This window comes from Tasmannia lanceolata, unplaced genomic scaffold (assembly GCF_043159265.1).
Source record: "Tasmannia lanceolata isolate RefF3 unplaced genomic scaffold, GAP_Taslan_0.1 ptg000018l, whole genome shotgun sequence".
In the NCBI taxonomy this organism is placed as follows: domain Eukaryota; kingdom Viridiplantae; phylum Streptophyta; class Magnoliopsida; order Canellales; family Winteraceae; genus Tasmannia; species Tasmannia lanceolata.
In genome coordinates this window covers 29,998,208-30,021,660 of record NW_027518695.1, presented here as the reverse complement: position 1 = coordinate 30,021,660, position 23,453 = coordinate 29,998,208, and positions in this window count along the sequence as shown.

Here is a 23,453-nt window from a genome sequence, read left to right as displayed (position 1 = left end):
GTCAGTCCTTTAGTTGATTACCTTTCTCTGGTAATCTTTATTCATATACCTTTGGTTGAGTTATGGGGATCCCTTGTATAGCCGTTATGCTGCTGGATTTTATCCAGAATATTTCTTGAGCATGACCGCTACTTCTTAGGGTTAGGAGAATCATGAGTTTACCTTATCTTGACTTTCTTGTCTAGCGTCGTTATGCTGCTGAATTTTTCGCAGAATATTTTGAGTATAACCTCTCTTAGAGTTAGTTAAACCATGAGTTCACCTTGTCTTGACCTCCTCGTATAGCCGTTGTGCTGACGAATTTTTTTCGCAACACATGTTGAGCATAATTGCTATCCTTTGGAGTCAGTCTACCTTGTCTTGATTCCCATATATACATCATTCAGTAGGATTAGATCCTTATTTGTCAACCTGTTTTGTCCTAAGATCTGGCTGATAGCTCGTTTGCTGTCCTTATGACCATGGTCTATCATTTCTGATCATATTGATCGTACAGTTGTTGATATCCATCATTCAGATTTTAGATCTGGTCCTTGACCTTACTTTTGTCATTCTTATGGCAATGGTCTATTATCTGAGCTATTGATTTTTCAATGATCCGTGTTTACCTATCATATATCTTTTACCCTTGGATCATATCGAAATCATTAATGGAAAAGTTTGATCTTACCTGTATTCTTTGAGTGCATGATCATTGCTGAGATCGAAACTTATTTTGATTAGGGATGTTTATCGTTCCTGACTCTTTCATTCCCAAAAGAAGAGCATTTATACTCAAATAAGACTTAAAGGAGTGGATTGAGAATCCTTTGAGACCCTGTTGATGTAGGTCATATAATCACTGTCTATTTTTCTTTAACCTTCATAGACAGTATTTCTTTGATTTTCAGAATAAAATACCCTTTGGTGTGTTTCAAGATTACTCTTTTCTCTATTTGTTCAGAATCTATATCCCATGACTATTGATTTAGTGTGTGTGCTTCCAAGTCAACAGTCTGTGTTTAGCGAAAGACCATTCTTTCAAAAGACTGACCATATCCAAAATCATACTTGATCCAGGCAGTCTATTGCTTTACCCACATTGTCAACATAAGCCTTTTGTTGCCCCCATTTAACCTAGACCTTGTGGAGTTGCCTTTTCTGGGATTTCTACTCCGGGATTGAACTTTATAGTTATCATTGTCATGAGGAAAGGTGTGTCACCTATAAGCTTTCAGTGTCAGTTCACTACCTTTGAAGAAGTGTCCTGTGTCTTTAGATTTGTCTTTCATTGAGCGTACATCAACTTTCTTCTCTCTAAGTTGAAAAAGTTCAGTTCCGTAGATGTTAAAAGAAAAAAAAGTGACATATCTGTCAGTCTTTCTTATATAGAGTTAGTGTTCTGTTTTCTATCAGAACTGATGAAGAGCCCATTGAGGTGTGTCAAAAATCATCAATGTACTTACAGTCTTCAATTCAATAAAATTGTTGGTTTCGTATCTTTGATACTCTATGATTCACTCTTAGATCTAATGTTTAAACAACTAAAGACTCCCTTCTCGGATGAGAATGCAGACGAAATTTACCTTGAGATCTGAAAGATGGTCAAACGAGAGGAAGAACGTCGAGCATAGCCACTTAAAGAAGAAATCGAAGCCATTGATAGTGGTATCGAAATCCGAAACTCGGGAAGATGGAGTGGCAAAACTTTTTCTCCTAAGGAGCGCAAAGAATTGATAAACCTGTTTAGAGGGGTTTGAGGTAGTCTTGCTTGATCCTATAAGGATAAACCAGGGGAATGCCCTGGCGTTGAGCAAAGCAAGACTTCATCTGCTTTAGACATCCAGTTGAAGAGTAAAATTTTAAAGAGATAAGCGTCAGGCATCCTGTGGAGCTGATGAAATATTGAGAGAAGATTTTCAGACAAAGTTGTGGTATCTTGAGCATAAATTCAAGATCTTTGAGATGGGAGAGGAGCACAGTGGTTGAAGTTTTGCCAGAAAACCGTCAGACTCCTCGAAAAAAAATTCTAAGTCTTTGAACCTTAAGCAAAAGAGCTTGTACATCAAATACGTCAGGAGGCCATCCTTGATCGTTTGAGCTTTTATAGCCAAAATCCTAATGTTTTAAAATCCATTTGTAAACCCTTTGGGCCAAAAGCAAAATTAAAACAACTTCTTTTCAAACACATTATAAACCCGGGGCATTTATGCACCCGAACTACGTCGGACCTGATCCCCATTTCTTCAGGGGTACGTAGGCAACTTGATTAATTCAAGTTCGGTCAAACCTTGGGATAAAATCCATTTTTCAAAATTTTGAAGCTAAATGCTAAACCATTCTTTGAAAAATCCCAGAACGAACTACGCAGACCTGATCCTCCATTTTTGGGGTACGTAGGTAGTCTGGCTAGACCAGATTCGGTCCAAATCCTTAGAACCTTAGGTATTCAACCCTTTTGAACCCAAGCCCACCTAGAAAGTCCTTCTGGTGAAACAAGCAAAGGTTCGAGGCGAATGAAAAGAAAAACAGAAAGAAAAGAATGAGAGTCTGAAGACCCGCTAGGTTGAAAACCCTAAAGGGCGGCCTAGACAAAGGTGAAAGTCGTTTTTCTTGCTAAGTCAACAAGCAAAGAGATTGACTTATCAGAAAGTAAGGGTAGTGGTATGCTGGATTGAAAACATGAAGAGACAATCTAGTCAGAGGCAAATACTTCCCATGAAAAGTTGAGTTGAATAGAAGCAGAAGGAGTTTCTTAGTTACGTAGAATTCCCAAGTTTGAGTGCAAGCAAAAGTTGAGACAAGTAGTCTTTTAGACTGAAAGCTTGAAAAACAAAAGTTGAGAGAGGTAGTCTTTTAGACTGAAAGCTTGCAAGCAAAAGTTGAGACAAGTAGTCTTTTAGACTGAAAGCTTGGAAAACAAAAGTTGAGATAAGTGGTCTTTTAGACTGAAAACTTGGAAGACATTAATTTTGACTTCTTCCGAAAAGAGAAATCAAGGAGACCGAGAAGCAACCTCTACAGGGCAGGACCCCGGAATCCGAATAGTGTCAGCGAGGCTTACTTTGACACCTTTTTAAACTAGGGGCATTGAAACCGAGCAATCCGAAGGTGGTATAACCATGACGGAGATCCCGATGGAGGAAACTAGAGCCTCTTGGCGTGGTTTTTGAGACTACTCTAAGAGTGGCTGACCTTACCATTAAAAAATGATACGTTTGATTTAAGAGTGAATCAAAATTTAGTCAAGTCCCTTGAATATTGTAAGTCTTCTTTGAAAGAGTCTTCAGGAGTCTGTTCCTTGTTTATCATTGTTTTCTTTTAGAATCAAAAGTGTTTGGCACTGGAGAGAATGGGTGTACACCTTCCGAAATGTAAAGAAAAATCTAGAGTAAATCTTGGTTTAAGAATCAAAGAAGGGGCAAGAAACATTTGGTTCAAACCTACCAGAGACATCAAGTCTCAAGTAATGTTCAGCAATAAAAGGAAGAATTCTTACGTTCAGCCTTTGTGAAGATGGTCTTGCCACTATACCAAAGAAAGAACCCATGCAAACTTAAATTTTTCCTACGTACCTTGGTTTTGCTTTCTTAAGACCTTGTCATGGAAGCACATCATACTAGGGGCATCTTTTATGACTTGCGTCATAAAAGATATTACAATGATAATTGGGATATCTATTCTTAGCAAATAGAAACCAGAGAAGCTTGAACATACTCTTTGAGTTGAATTCCTTGATCAAGTTGTTTCTTTTGGAGTCAGTTTCAAAAACTTCAATTCCCAGCAGAGTATAAAATCTACTCCTGCATCCTTCAAACCTCATCAGAATGCTTTTCACCTGTTAAAGAGAGTCAGCACCTAAAAATCTCATCAGTCTAATTGAGTTTTGCTTTCAGCAACGATCATGCGCTCCTAGTTATTCTCGGTAAGAGATGACTGGCCCATTAGTGAAATTGATCAAAGATGGTAAATTCTTCATTCATTTTGAAGGCTTTTAATAAGGATAGAAATTGATGGTTCCGTGTTCCACTGTTTGGTTTTTCTTCCATGGTTTTAGAACGTTTTCATTAAAGGAAAAAATTACTATATTCTGTGTTACACGGTTTGATCTTTTCTTCCATCATTAAAAAAAAAAAAAAAAACTCTTTGAGTGATTAGTTTGTACTTATCTGATTTGTACTCTTTGAGTGTTTGATTTTTGTTTGCTTTGACAAAGTTTTAATATGATGACAAAAGAAAAAGAAAGATGAAAATTTCCGAACCTGTGTTACACGGTTTGGTCTTTTCTTTGATCATTTTGAAAAATTTTAATAGGGCTATGTTACACGGTTTGGTCTTTTCTTCGTTCATTTTGAAAGATTTTAATTAGGAGAAAATTTTCGATCCTCTGTTACACGGATTGGTCTTTTCTTCCTTCTCCCGGGTATTTGGTACCCCGATGATTAGTATTGTAATGTCAAGTGGTGACTTACCTAATCATCGTTCCGCAATGTGCAGCTTCCTAACGTGTTAGGAGTCATGTGTATCTGCGAAGAGGTTTGTATGGGACTGTTTAGCAGGACATACGAATTTGGGTTGACGTGGAACTGTTTAGCAGAACCGCGTGATCCGGAGTGATTCGCTACCTTGAAAGAGAGGAGTCAGAGTTACTCGGATAGTTAAACAGATTTATTTTCAGCAATGATCTGTATAACTATCGCTAGGCTTGAGACTTAGTCTCGCCTTGGGTATTTAGTACCCTGATGATTAGTATTGTAATGTCAAGTAGTGACTTACCTAATCATCGTTCCGTAATGTGCAGCTTCCTAACGTGTTAGGAGTCATGCGTATCTGCGAAGAGGTTTGTATGGGACTGTTTAGCAGGACATACGAATTTGGGATTATGTGGAACTGTTTAGCAGAACCACGTGATCCGGAGTGATTCGCTACCTTGAAAGAGAGGAGTCAGAGTTACTCGGATAGTTAAACAGATTTATTTTCAGCAATGATCTGTATAACTATCGCTAGGCTTGAGACTTAGTCTCGCCTTGGGTATTTAGTACCCTGATGATTAGTATTGTAATGTCAAGTAGTGACTTACCTAATCATCGTTCCGTAATGTGCAGCTTCCTAACGTGTTAGGAGTCGTGCGTATCTGCGAAGAGGTTTGTATGGGACTGTTTAGCAGGACATACGAATTTGGGTTTATGTGGAACTGTTTAGCAGAACCGCGTGATCCGGAGTGATTCGCTACCTTGAAAGAGAGGAGTCAGAGTTACTCTGATAGTTAAACAGATTCATTTTCAGCAATGATCTGTATATCTATCGCCTGGCTTGAGACTTAGTCTCGCCTTGGTATTAGAAGTTTGAGTTTAGCTCAAATATTCAAGTACCCTAATAATTGGTCGAGTCTTTGACTGATCGGCATGATTTTTAAAAAAATTTAACTCTTTGAGTGTTTGGTTTTAAACTTGTTTTGGACGAGTTTTGATACATTGGTCTTTGGCCTATTTTTGCAGGTTTCTAAAAAAGAAAAAAAAACTCTTTGAGTGTTTCGAATTGTACTTGTCTTAGACAAGTTTCAAAAGGTTTCTAACAAAATGAAAAGATGAAAGCTCTTTGAGTAATTGAAGTGATTGGTTTGTTTGTTTGGTTTGTGCTCTTTGAGCAATTGTTATGTTTACTTTGGCTTAGCCTGATAAAAAAAAAAAAGAGTGTTTGTGCTTTTTGTAATCGTTCGTTCGTTTTTGTTAACTAGTTTAGATAGTTGAGTCAAGAGTATTAGGGAGAGACTATCTATTTGAGATGTCTTAGTTGCCGAGTTAAGAGTCGGTGAGAGGCTATCTCCTTATTGTTGGTAGAGTTTTACCTTTGTGAATATCGTTTTAAAACTGAAAACCCTAAAAATTTGCTTTCTTTTGCTTTCGGGTCAGTCAAAATGTGTTGTCTGTTCAGCTTTGCCATTCGCGTATTACACACGCTCTGCCAAAGAGGGGCATCTGTAGACACCCCATTTTGACCGGACCCATGTCCGTGCTGATTGAGCAAAACCCCGTCCAGAGAGTGAATGGGTGTTCCAAATTTACCCCCAGCATAGGTTGGGGTCTCACCAAGGTCCCCGCCAAATGTCATCAAATTCCGAGCCAATTTGTCAAATAAGACGAGCCGAGAGAGGGTGTGCATTACAAGTCCAAAGGGGGGTGAATTATCTGCTGAAGGGGATGTCCAAGTGAAAAGAGGGGCGAATTATCTTGTGATGGTCGCGCCCAGGCCAAATAAGACAAAAATGGCGGGCGCGACTCATCCGGATTTGTGCGCCCATCAAGTGGGAGTGTGATTATCAACACACTTGTTTTAATATATAAAAGAAAAATCAAAAAAAAAAAAAACACTGTTCATTCTCGTTGAAAATCAGAGAGAGCGAGAGAGCGAGAGATTTGGGGGTTTCTCTCTTCGTCTTCTTCCTCCGTCGATCGATTCCTCCGATCATTCGTCGGAAATCTTACCTCCGATCTGAGGTTGTGAGAGGCGGAAAAGAGGAAAGAGATCTTCATTCTTTTAAGAAATTAGCAGAGAGGGAGAGGGAGAAAGATTGTAGAGAAAAGGAGTGTTTCTCCTTCGGCAATGGTGCCGGAGCTCCGATCGGCCGGCTACCTTCTCCGAGACCAGTGACTTCACCTTCTTCTCCTTTTATTTCTTCATCTATTATCTCTACCAATCTCACTCTCCAGATCTTATTCCTACCATAGCCATCTCCTCCATTACCAGATCCGAGATCTCAGCCATTTTTCCGATCAGAATCCCGTTAATTCTCCGATCACCGATGATACTCCGGCACCATCATCTTCCCCTAAAGCTCCGGCCGTATTCTAATCATTTTACTTGATCATTTCTGCTGGAGATCCGGCGATCCTATCACCTCAAATCGGTTTCATAACTTTAGCAGATCTGTTATCAAATTGGAGTGGAACACATGTAGAGAGCGATCGAGCAGGAATTGGAGAGGTTCGCACAAATCAGAAATTATCCGCGTGTATTAGCATTTGCTTCATGATGGTGTAAATGTACAAGGTATGTCTGCACATATTTCTTTAACCTGGGGTCTGTTAAAAGATTTTTTGAAGTTTATCTGTGACAAGGTCAGCGCATGTCCACAAATTTGCCTTTGTTTGTCCCCAATTTCTGTCTATAAAATATGCCCTGTTTTGGCACTAAAATCAACCCTCATTTCAACCTTGTTTTACACAGGTTCAACCTCATTTCAACCCTGTTTTATGCACATTGTTAAGCACATCTTTGTCCATGAATCGACCCCTGTTTTAGACCTTTCACTATTTATTTTTTATGAGCTGAAGATATTAGTGTTGTGGTCATTGGAGTTATGGATGAGATTGTGTTAATATCATTGCATAGTTGCTACCTTGCAGTTTTCTGCATTTTGTAAATATATCTTGTATTGGTTTAAGAATACCTGGTTGATGTTCAACAATTTTCCATGCTTTACGGCTTTGACTAATTTTTGGATTAAAATGATTTTATCATAAAGTTTGTAACAGTATGTAATTCCTTTCTAAATTTAAAAGACAAGATGGATTAATATACATATGAGCAGGATTGTGACAATAGCATTATCATGGGATATTAACTGGAGGGGCCGGATATTCTTAGCACTTATTTTGTCTCTTTCATTTTCTCAATTTGGTATTAATGCCGCTGACACTCTATTGATGGACATGCATTTGTTACTACTCTTGTTTGGTAAAAGGGCATTCACTAAATGCTATTTGGGAGTGAGACAGAATATGGTTGTTGCTAATTGATGCTTGCCTAAATTGGTTCTTTTATCCAATGCATTCAAGATTCATACTAGGCCGAAGTGTCAATTCATTTTAAAACTTGCAGGATTTTACTTATCCGAAAGGGATTTACTTTATCATATCTTAAATGAATCAGTAACCTGCTTTGCTTTTAAACCATTAGCATTTTGGCAATTGCCTCCGCTTGTGCTTAAGTCTTAGTAGAATTCTCCTCTTTGATTAGTAGGGTAGTTCAGCCTTTCAGTCCAAGTAGTGTTCCCCTCATTTGTATAGTAGACTTGCTTAGTCTTTTAGATGCCTCTTAGATATTAGTAGCCCCATTCAGTGATAGGGCGATGAAGGCGATAGCCCAAGCCCATCTTTAGGGGACTCGCTCGATCCAAGTAGCGCTCCCCTCTTTTGTTTAGTAGGCCTACCCAACCTTTTGGATTTCTTTTAACTATTTTTTTTTTTAAAAGAACCCTTCTCTGGGCAATGATGAGGTTACTTGGAGCCCGTCTTTGTGTTTTGTGGCTCACCGTTCTTTTTGCACTTGAATCTGCACAAGTTGATGCCTCCTGCTACGCACTACAATTAATACAAATTGGAATTATCATAATCTTTTGATATTTTTAATACTCTTCTTTTGTGTAAAGTTTTGAGTTAGGTTTTGAAAATGGTTATGAATGGATTATTCAGGTGAGATTATCTTGAAAGCTCATTATATTCATCTCTCTTTTATTTCAATAAATTGTTTAATTGAAGGAGGAAATCAGATGACTACTCTATTCGATATTATCGACATGAGTACTGTCTGATTTCAAGGCGGTTTGTAGAAATATTATCATGTGTATTTGATATCAGATGATTACTTTGGCATCATCTGATTTCATTGGAGTCCCCGTATTGGGGTTTGTGGTTGGCTTTGAAGTGTTTGATATTGTTTTTACTTTATTAGGCTATCCAGCGGCTGGTCTGGACTAATTAATGTTGTTTATCATTTTATGATTGCTATAGATCGTATATTGTTTTATTGAAAATCCTTCTTTGCTTAGTATTTGATTTGTTTATATAAGATTTGAATGGTAATTTGAGATTGCCTAGTAGCTCTTTTCTGCTCTCTTAATGGGTTAGTGCAGTCTTCTAGACTTCTTTAGATACTAGAACCTGTTTTAGGAGACATACTTTGTCTCATTAGGCAATCCTCCTTTGGAGGCAAGCCTTTTTCCTTTTAGCTTAACCTCAGGGAGGTTGCTTTGATTTTGATAAATGGTGTACCCATAGGAGGCATGCCTTGCCTCATTTAGAGAGCCTTTGAATCTTTCGTTTGTGTGGTGATATTATCAGGGGAGTCTTTGACTCATTTGATCTTTGTTGATGTTATTAGGGAGTCATCTGTTTTGGCTTTGTAAGTAATTAGCCTTTAGAAGGCCTACTTGGCCTCATTTGTAGAATCCTCTCTGAGGTTGCACCTCAATTTGTGCCTCTGTTAATTAGAGACCAATTTGGTTAATTAGTTGTCTTAGCCTTGCTTACCCCTTGCAAGGGTAATGATAGGGTTGCTTAAAGCCCGTCTTTTAGTGTGTTTAGAAGACCCGCCCGGTCTCATTCTCTCGCTAGTCCTCCTCTTTGTGCGTCATTTGGTTTTGGGAGAACACCCTACTCGGCTTGGCGGCATACCCCTATCCTTATGGGTATTGGGTTGCACATTTGTTGCACCCTAGGGCTAGGTAACTGTACGGCCCGGCTGGGTGTTTTACCTTTGCTGAATATGCACAAGGTCTCTTATTCTTTTTTTTCTTGTGAGCTTCTCCTTATCCGATAGTCCATTCTCATAGGAGTCAGCCCTTGATTAGAGAGTCTTTGACTCATTCATCCTTTAGATGGTGTTATTAGAGAGTCTTTGACTCATTCGCCTTTTAGGTGGTGTTATAGGAGAGTCTTTGACTCATTTGCCTTTTAGGTGGTTTTCTAGAGAGTCTTTGACTCATCTGTCTTTAGTTGTTGTCAGTGGAGTCTTTGACTCGTATTTCCATCTCTTTTAGAGAGTCTTTGACTCATATATCCTTTAGTAGGTGTTATTAGAGTCTTTGACTCGTATTTCTTTTCTTTTAGGGAGTCTTTGACTCCTATATCATTTAGTTGGTGTTAGTGGAGGCTTTGACTCGTGTTTTCGTCTCTTTTAGAGAGTCTTTGACTCATTTATCCTTTAGTTGGTATTAGTGGAGTCTTTGACTCGTGTTTCTTTTCCTTTAGAGAGTCTTTGACTCATATATCCTTTAGCTGGTATTAGTGGAGTCTTTGACTCGTGTTTTCATCTCTTTTAGAGAGTCCTTAACTCATTTATCCTTTAGTTGGTGTTAGTGGAGTCTTTGACTCGTGTTTCTTTTCCTTTAGAGAGTCTTTGACTCATTTATCTTTTAGTTGGTGTCATTGGAGTCTTTGACTCGTGTTTCCGTTTTTAGAGAGTCTTTGACTCATCTGTTTCATTTGTAGTATTATTAGAGAGTCTTTGACTTCGTTATCTCATTTCAGTGTTATCAGTTGCTCCTATTAGAGAGTCTTTGACTCGTTTATCCTTTAGTCTCTTTTATTAGAGAGTCTTTGACTCATTTATTCTTCAGTTACTGCTATTATAGAGTCTTAGACTCATTTGCTCTTATAATAGTATTATTAGAGCGCAGTTTCTCCTTTTAGCCCTAGGGTTTGTCCCTAAGGTGTTGTTTTGTATATTCCCTCCGGTCTTTGACCAAAAGGGTGAAAACATCAGAAATTTTAAAATCCATAAACATTGAAATCATTAAAAATCTCAAAAACATTAGAAACTTAAAACATAAAAAATAGTTGATTTGCTGTAAGTGTTTGATAGGTAGAGAGTTCGTTTCGAACTACGTTGGCTTGATCCCTTTCCGTAGGGTACGTAGTGCAGCTTGGGATCCACATCCCAAGTCCAGCCAAACCTTTAAAAATAAACATTTTAAATCTTTCAAAATTACAAAAATATTCAAACCATTTTCAAAAAGATCTTCCTCTAGAGTTAGGAGTATGTCCTAGCTATTTAGGTTGTGTTCTAGAGTTAGGAGTTTGTCTTGATTTGTATTGATATGGTGTGTCCTGTCGTGTGAGTGTCCCTAGAGTTAGGAGGCCTCGAGTCGATCGGTTAGACATCTAGTCGAACCGATGGCTAGACTAGGCATATAGTCAGCCCGTAGTTTTCCTTAGGATGCACGGCCTACTTACACATAGGTTGTAGGAACCACCTGCATTAGCCTAGGGCTAACCTGCATTTAGTTAGGGCATATAGGGTGTCCTAAAATTCACAATTCACCAGAATTTAAATAATTGTGCAAGAAACTTTAATAACTAGTCCGGTCTTTTAGATTGAGTCTAGGATAGAGGTCTAGGTGTCTTAGGCATCCTAGCTTAGAATAGGGCATCGAACTACGTGGACTCCGATTCTTCCCGAGGCCGGGATACGTAGCGCAGCTAGGATGGATGGCCATTCTGGTCCGAGTCCAGTCCTGCATTAGAGTTTTAGGATTTGTCTGTTTCAGTCATATATAACATTGATTTGTGTTTCATGTTTTGATGTGTTTTCTTACTTTTTCGTATTGATACTGTACCTTTAGCTGTAACCTGCATGTGTATGCCTTCCAGAAACTTAGACACCCATTAGGCATGTCACTTATAACCTAGCTTGGCTTAGGTAACACATCTTTCATTTCATTTTATGTATGCTTATTTCTCTATCCTCAGGAAATGCATGCTTAGGTAGACGATTCCCGAGGATTGTTCCCATTTCACCTGATTTTTACCCAAACTTCTTTGGAGTTAATAAAAATGGCATAAGAGACCAAGTGCTTGCACTCGGACGAATTGGGGGTGCTCTTCAGACCTTCCCCATTCGTAATAAGGCACGAACCCATATATATTTCTGGTTATCCATTGCACAGAGGATTTGATTTTAGGGTTCCATGGCATATCCATGGATGGCGACTCTGAGTTTATTTCAGGTATGTTTTGGTTTCGAACCTCGGTTCCGGATCAAAACATATCTCTTTCTTTTTATATCGCCACTCGTGCTATGCTATGAGGGTGGCATCCGTTTCGAGAGTTCCTTGGCAGAGCTCTCTTCACACGTGGATGATCCAGAGGATGGTGTGGGGACTAGTTTCCCTCACCTCGTCATACTTCTCTCGGATCGGGGTCCACAGGTTGCAACTACCCTCTTACCTAACTTGATCCATAAGGAAGTAGAGGTATATGTTGATGACATGATTGTCAAAGCCAAGACTCGAGCGGATGATGTTCAAGCTCTGAGGAGATTCTTCGAAAGAATCACAAAATATAAGCTCCGGCTCAATCCTAACAAATGTGTTTTCGGAGTAATTTTTGGAAAGTTGCTAGGTTTCCTTGTCAGCCACATAGGAATCGAGGTAGACCCTGCCAAAGTCAAAGCAATCCAGGAGATGGCATCTCCACAAACAGAAAAAGAAATCAGAGGTTTCTTGGGAAGAGTTCAGTACTTCAGCCGTTTTATAACTCAGCTTACCCGTACATGCGAACCCATTTTCAAACTTTTGAAGAAAAATGTGTCCAAACAATGGAACTCTGAATCTCAAGAAGCCTTTGAAAAAATCAAGGATTGTTTGTCAGCACTGCCAGTGTTAACACCTGCAGTCACCGGACGACCTTTCCTCTTATATCTTTCAACCACGGACACATCTCTCGGATGTATGTTGGCACAAGAAGATCTTGAAACCAAAAGAGAAATGCCAATTTATTATCTCAGCAAGAAGATGTTGGAATATGAACTGAATTACAATCAATTTGAGAAAACATGCTTAGCATTAGTGTGGGCCACTCAAAGGCTCCGGCACTATTTGTTATCGCAGAAGATACTCTTGATATCTCTAATTGATCCATTAAAATATCAGTTCGAAAAACCAGCCTTGGTCGGCAAGACCGCTCGTTGGTTGTTGTTGTTGTTGTCAGAATTCGATATCACATACGTCACTCAGAAGTCTATCAAGGTCAGAATCGTTGTAGAACAGTTAGCTGATGCACCCATTGAAGATACAGAGCTGATCCGTGAATTTCCAGATGAAAGGATTATGACGATCAGAGATGCGCCCAGCGACACTACATGGACCATGTATTTTAATGGAGCATCAAATTCAAGAGGCAAAGGAGTTGGTATCGTTCTTGTCTCACCTCGGGGTGAGCACATACCAATTTCCATCAAATTAGAATTTGAGTGCACCAGCAATATGATGTGAGTCTTGCAACCCTATCATTAGTCGCCATTGACAAAATTTTGTTGTCTCCTTACTTTGGCATTCAGGTGCCTTGCACCCTCTACCAAAACGGGGCATCTGTAGACACCCAATTTTGTCATGATGAAACTAATCATAGGTTGTTGCGAGGAAGAGTCTCATGACGAGTCCCAGAGCACATGTTCTCTTTCTCTCAATCTCTCTCTAAGTTATGAAACTAGGAGAATTTCTCAAAAAATGATTTTTATCCCAGAGATACGACAAAAGCCTATCTTTACATAGCACCCGCCTTTTTACGGAATACCCAAAGAGCCCGTTTTCACACAGCATTCCAACCAAGTATTTAACTTTGAGTAAAAAACATCCATTTTTACCCAAAAATACTTCACGTCTCGAAAGCTAGCGATATTAGACTAGTTGGAATCTTCCCGGAATAAGGAATCCAACAGATCTGACCGCGTGAGATTCGGAGTCCAGACGGAGGAGTTATTGCTCGCCGAAATTTCCCCGAAAATCATAAAAAGACAAAAACTCACATTTTCCAAAATGTAGCCGACCTCCAATTTCGCAAATTGCGAAAATTTTCACAAGTTGCGAAATTCTCCCCGGATTCCTAAAAATAAGGGCTGTAAGAGCAAAATCAGATTTTAACTTCCAGAAGTTATTTTCAAAGAAATTTTTACTTGATTTTTCATTTAAAAACCTCTTCTGACTTTGTTTAAAAAGCTCTTCTGACTTTTAGAATATTCTAGTTTCCTTACTTTAGAAGATAGAAAGTAAAGAAATTTCTAGGTAGCTCACACTGGGCGTCGGTACTCTGCCGAATTTCCGAAGACTCGGAGCATCATCCGTCAAATAGCGTCGTTGTTCTATCGAATTTCGTAGAACTTTGGGCTATTTTTCCATAATAGCATTGTTGTTCTGCTGAATTTTCTGAGAAACTAAAGCCCCTTTATCCGAATAGCGTCTCGCGCTGCCGAAATATCGACAAACTCGAGGCCCCTTCGCCCAGATAGTGCCATTGTTCTGCCGAAATCTCGACAAATTCAAGGCCACTTCGTCAAGATAGCGCTGTTCTTCTTCCAAAATCTCAGCAAACTCAAGGCCACTTCGTCAAGATAGCGCCGTTCTTCTGCCAAAATCTCGGCAAACTCAAGGTCCCTTTCATACAAATAGCGTCGTTGTTCTGCCGAATTTTCGGATGACACGAAGCTACATCGTCCAACTAGCGCAGTTACACTGCCAATTTCTTGGAAGAAGTCCTCGCATCTTTTGTGGTAAAATTACATTTATTTTCCTGCTTTCTGCACTTCTGTTACAAAAAACTGGTGCAGGGTAATTATAGGATTTAGGGCTCCTGTTATCCTTGATCCTATAACGTAAATCCCTCTCCTCTCTTTGTAAATAGGGCTACGTTCCCTCTCCTGATCCCGCCACTCTGTCTCCGATCCTACCATAGACAAAAGAGACAGAGACAAGACCCCTGATGCTGCATGGTGTCACAAACGGAGGGAATCATAAACCCAGAGCTTTCTTTCTCTTATGTATTGTCTTTTCCATTTGATTTAGTTATCCTGATTGTGGTCAGCTGCGAGATCCTTTCGCGACTCATGCTACAGCATACGACTTCAATCAGCAAACGACCTGAATCGCTTATTTTCTTTTTGAAATTCCAATGATAAGCCCAAGTGGCAACCTAAAAGGAGATTAGGTTTATAAAAATAAAATTTACCTTTTGAAATTTTAACCCAATTATTTAAACTCTCTAATGAAGGATTAAGAGATCAAAAAATAAAACAATTTAAGCAAGCAAGTTAAATCTAAAGTGCAATGCAAGAAAGGAGCAAGAGACAAGAAAGAGTGCACCCGATATTTAAAGTGGTTCGGTCCTCAAACACACAAGGCGTACTCCACTCCACCAACCAAACCTGTTGATGGCTTCACTATGTTGATCTTCTTAACCACGACGAAGATCGGTGCCGATTACAATCGCTTTAACCTTGGTGGCAATCCTCACCACGGAGAGAGGGCTACGCTTCTCCGAACACTCGCCCAAATACAATGAAGGAAAAATAGAAAATTACAACTTCCCTCTTAAAGGGTAGATAGCTCTCAAGCTCTCACAAATTCCACTCTTGAAATGATGTACAAATTCAAGCCTAGGTCTAATCCCTTTAGATATCCCAAATTGAGGCACAAGGGTGATTACCACTCTCTAATATGTTTAGAACATGTTTAGGAATGAGAGAGATGTGTTCTAAGGCATAGAGAACACATATATATAGAGAAAACCCAAATATGACCGATACAGGGGCATAGTTGTAAATCTGGCAAAATCCCAACGGTCATAATTTTGTTCCCGACATAGTGGTCTCGGAGTTCCGAGAATTTCTCTCGGAGTTCCGGGAATACAAACAGAAGATGGAAAAACTCTACTGGACCAAATCTCGGAGCTCCGAGGAATTTCTAGGAGTTCTGAGCTCCGAGCTCCGAGAATATTCTCGGAGTTCCGAGAAGCCTAAATCAGCAGATATTCCAGATTTTTTATGCTGATAATTTTTGGGGTTCAACGGCTTCCAAATTACACATAGATGGGATTGTTATTCCAATAGGGTCAGTTGTTTGGTGACTCCATTATGCCTCAAGGTGGGGTACCTAATAGCGATTAGATGTATAACCTAACTCAAGACTTAAGCCTTCAAATCTTCTACTTTTGAAGCACATCTTCAAGTCTTGAACTCTTGCATGGATCACCTCTATTTCTTTGGCTCTTCAAGATCTCTCCTTGAATGCTCCAAGCCTTCATCATCCTTTGGCTTCAAATGGTGTTCAAGGATGTACAAGCCTCGATCCATGCTGTTTTCTTTGATCTAAGTGTTTGAAATGCTTGAATCTTCAATACATGCACTTAAACATCAAACACGTTAGAAATACAACACATTTCAACTTGTGTTTGGAATCATCAAAACATAGAAGATTGCCAAGGTGAGAACCATTGGGCTTACACTTTTCTTTGTAAATTCATTTAATTTACATTCTCGAATTAAGCCTAATCCAAATAAAGGATAAAAAGAGAAGCTTTCTGATTAAATTCTTCAAAACAGCCAAATCAAGTCAAGAGACAGGGTTTACCCGGGCATGAGGGGTGACTAACACCTTCCCCGAATGTAACCATAACCTTTACCCAAATATCTGTAAGGACCATGCCTTCACAAACAGAGCAAAATTACGGATTCTAGGCCCTGAGCAAGAGAACCCCTTTGGTCACTGCTCCTTCAATGAAACTCAGGTATCCATCCCTGTTTCATCGGAAGAGCAGACATGGGTCCTAGGCCCTAACCTAGGTGGCAACTCTGAATTTCTCTTTCTTATGAAATCTGGACCACGATCCCGAGTTCATAAGAAACGCAGATCAACAAACACTCCCAGAAAAGTCGACGTGGTGATCCCTTGTCGCCTCGCACGCTGAAAAAAGCCGGCTCCTACACCTGGTAGCTACAAGGTTTTGGGATCCTCTGGCCACAAATCCTTAGCATAAATCCCCTCCTCTTCTCACCTTTTCTTTATTAAAAGTTTTCTTAATTTCGGTTATTTATATTCAATAATCAATCTGATTAGAAATTAAAGAGATTCCTTTAATGTATATAAGTCTAATTAAAGGAAGTTTCCTTAATTGTGGTTCTTTGGAGTCAACAATTAATTTGATTAGAGATTGACGATGCTTCTCGATGCCTAGATCAAAGCGTTGTTTGGTCTATCTCAATCTTTTTAGGATTGTTGTCTATGAACATACTAGAAACATACTAGATTAAAGAGATTCCTTTAATATCTTTAATTCTAATTAAAGGTTGTTTACTTAATTCCGGTTATTTATATTCTACAATCAATCTGATTAGAGATTGACCATGCGTAAAGGTTGTTTCCTTAATTCCGGTTCTTTGTATTCTATAATCAATCAGATTAGAGATTGACCATGCTTCTCAGTGCCTAGAGCGAAGCGTTATATGGTCTATCTCAATCTTTTTAGTATTGTTGTCTATGAACATACTAGATTAAAGATATTCATTTAAAGTCTATAAGTCTAATTAAAGGATGTTTCCTTAACTCCAGTTCTTTGTATTCAACAATCAATATGATTTGAGATAAACCATGCTTCTCGGTGCCTAGAGTGAAGTATTGTATGGTCTATCTCAATCTTTTTAGTATTGTTGTCTATGAACATACTAGATTAAAGAAACTCCTCTATTTTCTCTTTATTTATTTTTCTTTGTTTCCCAAAGTCATGTAAATTCTATTTTCCCTCTGTATTCAAAAGCAAAAGACCCACCTTTCCTTACATTTATTTTCTTTCCTTTCTATTTAAAATTCAACTCATGAATAAGCTTAACCGTAAGAACGATTTTAAAATTAGTTTTGCTAGAGTTTTCCCACATCCACCAATTCAAGTCAATTGTCCAGATTTTCCCGGGCATGAGGGGTGCCTAACACCTTCCTCGAATGTAACCATATCCCTTACCCAGATTTTTGTCAAGTCCATGCCTAAAACAGAGTTAGAGGCTAGGTCCCAAACTAGACGGCAACTTTGATGATCACTTTTCTTGTGAAATTCATATTCTTATCCTAAATTCACTAGAAAAGCAGATCTTTGGTCATAGGCCCTAACCTAGGTGGTGACTCTTAGAACCTCTCTTTTCTCATGAAATTCGGACCTTTATCCCAAGTTCACGGGAAACTGTAGACACCCCATTTTGCTCTGCTGTAATCAACAAAGAAGTTAGTGTTCTTGTTATCAGTCTTTTTCAGTGTTTTCTATTCCCGTGTCCTTCCCTTATGCTTTCTCAATCTTTCCGATCATTTCCGCAATGTTCCGCATTTTTCTTTTCGCTAAGTGTTGAGAATGGTTATTCAGAAGAATCCAAGCCAGGGGAGAATTCAGACCCATTCGGTGGGCCCGCATTGAGCATTTATTGAAAGTTGGACCCGTTTGGTGGGCCCGCATTAAACATTTGTTTAAATTCGAATCAACCGGGGGGCCCGCATGTTGTTTTAATGAAAAATGAGTTTCAAGCCGATTTCGATCCGGTGTAAGGGGGGCCCACCTTTTCTTTAGAGGTCATCCTATAAAGATAACTTATGAGAAGTGATTAATTTGAGAAGTGACCCAATAAATGGACGGTTTTAGATCGCCTTTCAGCAAACAAAAAGGCCCACCATTTCTTGATGATTTCTGTGCATATTCGGCCAAGTTGGAAGGTGGGGCCCGTAAAATATTCAATATGCAATCGCCCAGCGTTAGGGATGTATCCAAGTTGATGGGATTGGTCGAGGTTTAAAAGATCAAATTTCTTTAAGGAACATTTGTTCGGCCGAATAGTGGGTCCACCCCTAATAAAAGGGCTTGAATTTAAAAAATTATGGGCGCATAAAGCTATTTGGAAGGTGTGTTCACGTAGGGAATTAAAAAATCTATATATATATATATATATATATTAGAAAGATACCAACATGGGAAGAGGATATACAAAGAAGATTATGATCATAGTTAAGCTATTGTGGGGACATGCCTTGAGCGGTTTTCTAAAAAAATAATAATAAAGGTTCGGTGGAAAGAAGGCAAGTAGCTGAGGTTGGAATCAATTTAGAAATTTTTCTCTTTTGATTCAAAAGGAAGAATATGGAATTGAAGAGAGTTGCACAAAATAAAAGAGAGATTCTTTGGAATTAAGAGAGAAGGATATCATGTATTAGAGGGAGGAGATATGGGAGGCTAAAAAAAAAAAGAAAAAGAAAAAAAAAGGAGACCACGGCAGCCAACCGGAGCTTTTTCTGGTTTTATTCATCTTCCCCACTCCAAGGTCACGTTTTCCCTCCACCTCTGCTTTCCTCTCATTCCTTCTCCGTCATCTCTACATCTTCCTCAACTTCCCATCCCTCTACACCTTTCCAAAACTAGAGCTCTGTTATTACAAAAAAAAAAAGAAGAGAAAAAAAAAAACTTCTGAAACAAGAGCGGAGGCTCTGGTTTTTCCTCAAAAAGGAGAAGAGCTCTCGAACTCTACTCCATCTGCCTCGGTATTCTCCTTCTCCCATCTCAACCTCCTCTCCCTCTAACCTTCCCTTTTTTTTTTAAAAAAAAAAATATATAAAAAAAAAACGTGAAAAAAAAACAGAGCATCGTGTGCTCTGTTTTTCTTTTCCACGTTCTCTCCCTCTCTCTCTCTTTTTCTCTCCTCCTCTCACCACCCTCTGTGTTACTCCCTCTCCCTCTCTACTTCTCTCTGTTAGTCACTCTCTTTCTCTATCTCGCTGTCTGTTTCTCTATCTCTCTCCCTCTCACACTCTCATTCTCTCACAATCTCTCTCACCTTCTACCCCATCATAGATCGTATATCCCATCAACCCCTCTCGCCCCCATCGTCACTCTCCTTGGCATAAGATAATCCCTCAGCCCCAATACCGTAGCCTTATCCCATGGCCATGCAACCATAACCATCTGGACGTCCCCATACCATATCACCTATCCCAAACAGTGCATACATCCCTTCTTTAATTCATTCGACCATGCCTTGCTAACCAAACCACATCCCACCTGAACTGATACCCAGTCAACTCAACCTATTACATCCTAGCCATCCATGCCATGGCCCAAACCACAACACCATCTCCTATCCCCACCCTCTCATGACCAAGTACCCTCAATTTGATAGTCGAAAATCCCAAAACCCACCTCAACCTACCCTTGCCGAAGCTCATGATACAATAGGCCTAAACTCCATTAATTCAATTTCGTCCTAATTCTGGCATCCATGATAATCGGCGTGCACATAAAGACGAAGGTAGCATCGGAAAGAGGATCGACACCAATTGTCACGGAAGAGCAGTAAGGAAAACAAAGAAGAAAAGACAAAGAAAGAAAGAGAAGAAAAATTATCGGACCGAGCGTCGGTGGGATTTTTCTGATTTTTCGGCTCTTAGATTGGGCGAGGATCTCCACCACAGGTTGGTACACTGTTTTCGGATTTTTTCAGAATTATTTGGTATTTTTTTAGATTTTTGCATGATTTTTAAGCATTTAAATGAATTTAATTTAATATTAAATGTGTGTGCTTAAAATCATGATCTGCATGAGCTTTTCAAATCCGTTTCGTCCCAAAATTTAATACAATGTTCTATCTAAGTAGAGTAAAGTAACCATCGGATCGGATCGGACATTGGATCAAAAGTTTTCGAAAATTTGAGTGAAGAGTGGTATTTTATTTAAAATAATGGCTGAGTAATTACGAAATTCGAAAAAATAGCCATCTCAGGATGATCTATTTTTTGGAATTTTAAATTTTTCTTGTGTTCATAACATCAGAACAAGGTTGGAGGATGTTTTCCGGATCATAATTTTCTCGAAAATCATGTTTTAAAAATAGAAAACTCTTCAAAAATATCTTTTCAACGAAGAAAACCAAAATATATACTAAATAAATTCCAAATTTAATGACATTTCGTGGAAAAATAATATGATACTGATGCATTCTACCATGAATTTTTAAAGAATTTTAGAATATTTTTGGTATATTATTTTATGCTTTCTTTGAAAATTATCAGATTTTGGGAGAATTTTTACAGATATCAGATCACACATAAAATTCCCAAAATTTTTACAGAAATCTTATATTCTATATTTCTAGTTTCTACAAAATTTTCAAGTTATTTAGATCTTGTTTCATATGGGATGTAGTGTTAATTCATAATCTGGTCTGAAAATTGGAAAATCTGAAATTAGTAATAAATAGTCTCCAAAATTCATTAAATTTTCACAGCATGCTATTTTTACTCATATATTATTTCTGTAGAAATTTTAATGAATTTAGATTTATATTTCTAGTAGTTTTTGTGTTATTTTTGCAATCTGGTCACTTAATTGTTAAATCAAAATTAAATATGAGCTTAATGTAAAAATCTGCAAAACTCTTTTAATAAGCTACATCTCATCATATCTTACTGCTGTGGAAGTTTCAACTCATTTCGAATTCGTTTGCAACAGTTTCACTTGTAAAATCACTCGTATGGTTTAAAATTGATAAAATCTATAAAAAAAATTCGAAATTAATTAAATATCTTCACAAAGCTCCTAAGGAACCTTAAATCTCTGTCACATATTAACTCTTTAATCCATTGAAACAGAAATCTTAGGATCATTAGATTTCCCTGGAAAAATGGCCAGGGCATCCATAATCGTATCTCAATTGCAACCGATCTTTGACAATTTGAATATTTAAGCTATAGCATGTTGTTGGCTCCGAGGTTACTGTCCACGGAAATCCTGAGATATGCCAGGCAATAAGATGCTATAACCTAAGTATTAAATTGCGCAAGGAAAGAGCGCACGATTCCCTTCCTTGGATGCTATTCTGGGCCGAAATTGGTGAACCCTAGAGCCATTGGTAATCCTTAAATGTCCAGAAACTGAAAATCCTTGAAATCTGAAATTAACTAACTTCAAGAGCTTAAATCGATTTGTCTCGAGTCTTTCGGAACCATTGGATTATGGTTTCCGATATAAGAACCATTAGAGCCCAATTTAGGAACACTGGTGTCAGGTTGTGTCCTAGGTTTTAGGAAGTCTTAGGTTTTAGGGAGTCTTAGAGTTAGGAGTCCAGCCTCATCACGGACGTTTGCTATGGATAGCAACCGTGCCATAGGTCTAGTTACACTAGTCATCCAATCTTTCCCTAGGACAAGCCTAGTAAACTAGGATGTAGGCTAACCTGCATTAGTCTAAGGAACAACTTGCATTTAGATAAGAATCATATAGCATCTTAGATGAAATCCTAGGATAATAAAATCATCAATTTGAATTAAATAACTTCTCTTAAAACTGTTGAAATAGTCAATCCCGTCTAGGTCGGTGTCTTATGGTGTGTTTGGCGTACCGTTTGAAATAGCGTTTAAAACGCCGTTTTGCAAAACGGTGTTTTGGTTCAAAACGGCATTTTGCCAAACGGCGTTTTCATGTTTGGTTCGCTAGATCAAAACGGCATTTTAAACGGCAAACGGAGGTATTGTGTGTTTGGTTGGAAATGCCCCAAAACGGAGTTTTAGTGGTAAAATGACCAAAAAGGGCATTGTTTGGTTGGCCTCATTGTAACTCAACTACTCTCTCATTAGGCCCAATATTAAAAGGTCATTAGGATCTCAATCAAACACTATTAAAATTAAACATCATTGCCAAAAAAAAAAAAAAATGGCTATACCTTTGGGGTTCTTCTCCTTCTTCTTCTTAACGGCCAGATTTGACGGATGAGTGGAGGCGCTGAGGCAGTGAGGCAGACGAGTGAGTTTGCAACTTTGCAAAGTAGATGAAGAAAGTAAGAAACTAGGGTTTCTTTTAATTCTTTTGTCTTTAAAAAATCAAAATTAAGAGATCATATAATGATATCAGCAGCCCCATTGTTTTGAATTAAATATTAACAATTTAACAAATTTGTGTCCTCAAGAATGATATTAATACCCCCACTTTTTTGGTATTTGACGTAACGCATAAAGTCGCACGCATATATGTAAAAATGAGTTTTGGTGAGGGCAAACAGGTAAAAACCCACAGCCCAAAAACTCCGTTCAAAACGGCGTTTTGCAAACGGACCTCCCTCCCTCCGTTTGCAAAACGCCGTTTTGAGGGTTCAAAACGGTGTTTCAAACGGCGTTTCAAACGGTGGCTGCGCACCCAAACACTCCCAAACGGCCGTTTGGCCGCAAAACGGTGTTTCAAACGCCAAACGGTGTTTTAAACGGTACGCCAAACACGCACTTAGTTGAGTTAGGCATAAGTAGCTTAGCTTAGGTGCACCGAACTACGTCGACTCTGATCCCAGTGAGGCTTGGGTACGTAGGCAGCTTGGATGTCTGATGGCATACCAACCGCGAGTCGGCTCCACAACAAATTGTGGAGTTTTTGTATATTAATTTTCTTGTACATTCTTCATTAAATCATTTAGGATATTCTATGAAATTAGATCATAGGATGTATGTCCCGTAGTTAGCACATTAACAGAGAGTTGAATGAGCCATTTAAAATAAATTCAAAAGAGTTAGCTTTTGGAATCGAATACCGATTATCGGGCAGGAATGGTGCATGTGGTGGATAAATCCCCATACCTTCCATTCTTGTAACCAGGTAGCGAGTCTAGATTTCTGGTTAATCATGGGTCTTAGATCCCACATCTAGGTGGCGACTCTCTCAGTCTCTTTTGTGTGGAATTCGGATTGCCTTAGTGATCCCAAGTTCACATAAAAGATGAATTAAAATCAATATTAAAAAGCGCACGCCAATCGCGTGGGTACGAGAGACCAAGAGAAGGCGTGGCGGCTCGCGCCCCACCGCTCTCGCGGGATCGGGTCCCACAGAAACACAGACACAAACTCACCCCTAACC